Source organism: Belonocnema kinseyi, chromosome 2 (assembly GCF_010883055.1).
Source record: "Belonocnema kinseyi isolate 2016_QV_RU_SX_M_011 chromosome 2, B_treatae_v1, whole genome shotgun sequence".
Lineage (NCBI taxonomy): Eukaryota > Metazoa > Arthropoda > Insecta > Hymenoptera > Cynipidae > Belonocnema > Belonocnema kinseyi.
In genome coordinates, this window is record NC_046658.1 from 13,642,580 (window position 1) to 13,645,959 (window position 3,380).

Sequence of the window (3,380 nt, forward strand, 5' to 3'; positions counted from 1 at the left end):
AGACCATATATATATAAGGGTCAAAGGAACCACATTCGGAACAATTGATTGACGGTAACAAATAAAAGAATCGCCCATAGTCGCGAAACCTAATTTTTTCCATGTAAAATTACACCATATCCAGAACAAAAGAAAAAAAGAAAAGAAAGATTTTTTTGACCCTATAGCCTCCGGTTCCGAAGCAGACCGCTCTGGACACGTCCGATGGCCACCCATACAGCGGCCCATAGTCGGCAGAATGGCAGAACCTTGAACGGGGGGGGGGGGGGGCTAGATGAGGGCGGGAACTCCGCGTACGGCCTCAGTCAGGTTTCCGGTGGAGGCTACATGTTGGAAGTGCCAACAAAAAGGGCACCCGAGGGGACAGTGCCCAGACCCAACACCTGTCCGGCTCTGCTACCGCTGTGGTAAAAGAGGGGTCACGGTAACCACCAGCAGCAAGTGTGGCGAACTAGACCGTTCACACAGGGTCCTGAAAGGGGAGAGATTGTCCTAACCAGGACAGCGCCTCATCCGGAGTACCGAAATGATCCGGGCTCTCGAGAAGCGCTCCATAGAGGAGGGTCGAAAAAACGCCCGTCGGGGAGGTGGCCCCTCCGGCGAATAGTTGGTAACGCTCGACTACGCTTGCCAGCTGTCGCCGGTCGGGCTTCCTTCCTTTCACCTATGTAATCCTTATAACCTTATTTCTTAAGGCTAGAATTGCCAATTTTCCTATTTTAAATAAATTTAATTACCACCGAGTTCATGCTAAATTATTTTCCCTAACCCAAGTATAAGGAGAGTAACCCCAGCATAAGCATTGGAACTGGAAAATCGAGAGCCACAGAACATTAGATCGAGGGCAACCATACGATGCCGAAGTGGATAATAGTCTCGGATCGCTGAACTACACCGTTCTTCCTTCTTTATTATTTTCTTTTAAACTTTTATTTGATTTTCCCCTTACTAACCTACTTAATTCTTTCGTTTATTCTTTTTTTTTCGCCTCTCTTCTAAGTTTTTTTTATTACTGACCATCTTCAACCGGGAGTTGTCGGTGAAACAATCTTTATTCTTGTTTTATGATTTCTCTTTTCTTTTACTGAAGGCGAGAATATCTTGGAGGTTGTCTCGACTGCCCATGGTTGGAACCGACCCACTAACTTCGGAAATTACAAGTCTGACCAGAAATTATTTGCTGAAACTTTAAACCACCTGTAATTTCCTTTTAAGCAGGGGGAATTGTGACGGGATATAATTTTAGCATCCGTCACTTAAAACTACCCCTCCTTAGGAAATTGTAAACTCACCAAAATACTAGGCCTACGTGGAAGGTTTGAACAAGGGTCATCAACACAGAACAATCACCAGGAAACACTCTCGGCCTTACCTCTTATTATTTTTTATTTATTTTTACGTTTTCTCCTCTTCTTCCATACTTTTCACGGAGTCCAAACCTACCAGCGAAGAGGAAATCTACGAAATTTTATTTGAAGGTCTAAACCTTTCCCGCCAATACTGAAGAGAGGCCGCCACCATCCGGACGACCGAGACCATTGTGCAACGGAGTCACTAGCGGGCACCGAGCCCCGTTTCCGTAATGAGAAAGCGAATTCTCATTGCATTAAATCTTCCTCATGGGTATGTCACCCAACCGGCGCATTATAACCTCTACTAAATATTTGGTATAAAATGAAACTGCCAAATGTATTCTGAAGCCCAGAAAATTAGTAAGTAAAACTATAGACCGGAGTGCATTTCCGAATAAATACGAGCCTACGAACGCGACTTCCTTGCGATACCCGTTCACGTGATCCCGTCGACGGCTCTGATTGGCCAGTAAATTTTGATTTGTAAAACTTGAGTTTAGTCTGTTCCGCTGCCATATTGACATGTCACTCTTGTTCTAACCTTACGAGACTACACTCTAAAAATTCTTAGGACTCTAAAAGTATACCATGAGCGACTCTTACGAGCCTAACTTCTTCACCTTTCTCCGATGGCGATAGGAGACCTTGGAAAACTCGGGAACTGCGCGGGTGTGAGGTTTTAAGTTTCGGAAAAATCCATGGTCATACGGGCTGTCTCCTTGCAAGTTTTGTTTTTCTTATTTGATGAGTGATTAGTTAAGACATCCGCCATGTGTTCCTACCATGGGTTTCGCCACCTACTAAGTGCCGCGAGTGTTTTTCCGGATTTTTCTAGCGTGCTTGAGTCGTGTCCGCGATCATCAAAATAAACCTTAATCGTAGTTCCCGATTGAGTCATTGTTACGCATGGGCTTAGGTCTTTATAATGGTGAGATTGTGGGTAGTAGACTTAGTTAGATTTTGTTTTTTTTCTCTTTCTATAAAAATGTAATTTCGATTCGTGAACGTAAAACACTCTGCTGTAAATCAAATAAAGTCCTTCTGAATGTCTTATTGAAATTTTTAATTAACGGCCTTTCGAATTTATTTCGTATCACACCTCCTTCCATTCGGATTAAGAAAATTACTTTAGGAGTCTTCACACCCAAATGAGGAAAGATCAAGAAGAGTCCAATAATACGTATTAGGCACAGTTTAGGTTAGATCACACGCGAACTGAAAAGAAAAAAAAAGGTCAATTTAAATCAGGGAACGATCTTTTGGCCGGCACACAGTGGTTGAAAATGACGAAAAGCTGGCCTTGAGTCGAAAAAAAAATTTTCCCTAAGCCTATTTTCGTTGATTGGTATCACTTGAGTGATATTTTCCCCATCGTTTTCCATCGCTGTAGTTAAGCAAACGTTCTTACATGCTTAAAGTTATCAGTTCTTCTAAAGTGACTCGTGAAGCGTTCGTGCCACGGTATATCGGCAAAACAAAATCGTTCGCTTCGAAAGTGCATCACTTCATATTGGATAATCGGATTCCAATTCTACAAAATGGAATCTTCTCCTGAAATAAGTATAATTTTCTCTTGTTTACAGGAAACACGAAGTTAAATCGTTTTAATTTTATACCTTGTTAATGTAATAGAAAAAAATTTCACGTTAATAATTAAAAGTATGCATTCAAAAAGTTTTTAAAAAAACCCCCCGCAAAACCCCGGTCCGAAGTTTTTTTCTCATACCAAAATAATCTTCAAGTAACTTATGTCAAAAGCCCAGCTGCCGCGTATTGCAACTTTCTATTTTATTGAAGAAAATTTCGCTAATAATTTAAAGTCAAAAAATGCCAAGTGAATAATGCACGCATACTATGAAATTGTGATCTAGAAACGAGAGTAACATTAATAGAAATCATGATATTTTTATTCGTTCTTCACGAATTTTGAAGTATTTTAATTTTTTCATCAATGAAAAAAAATTACCTTTGTTGTTTTTTTGGTTTCAGAGTTGCCTAATTCTGCAGAAAAATTTAATTTTACGAGAA

General features: G+C 40.7%; 1 long non-coding RNA gene across 1 annotated transcript in view; it reads right to left on the minus strand.

Annotated features, from left to right (window-relative positions):
* Window positions 1-986: 986 nt before the first annotated feature.
* The window catches only part of LOC117167032, a 4,372-nt gene continuing 1,978 nt past the window's right edge, over window positions 987-3,380 (minus strand). Inside the window, exon 2 of the long non-coding RNA XR_004466347.1 lies at window positions 987-2,567. This is a non-coding gene — a long non-coding RNA (uncharacterized LOC117167032). The remainder of the gene's footprint in view (window positions 2,568-3,380) is intronic.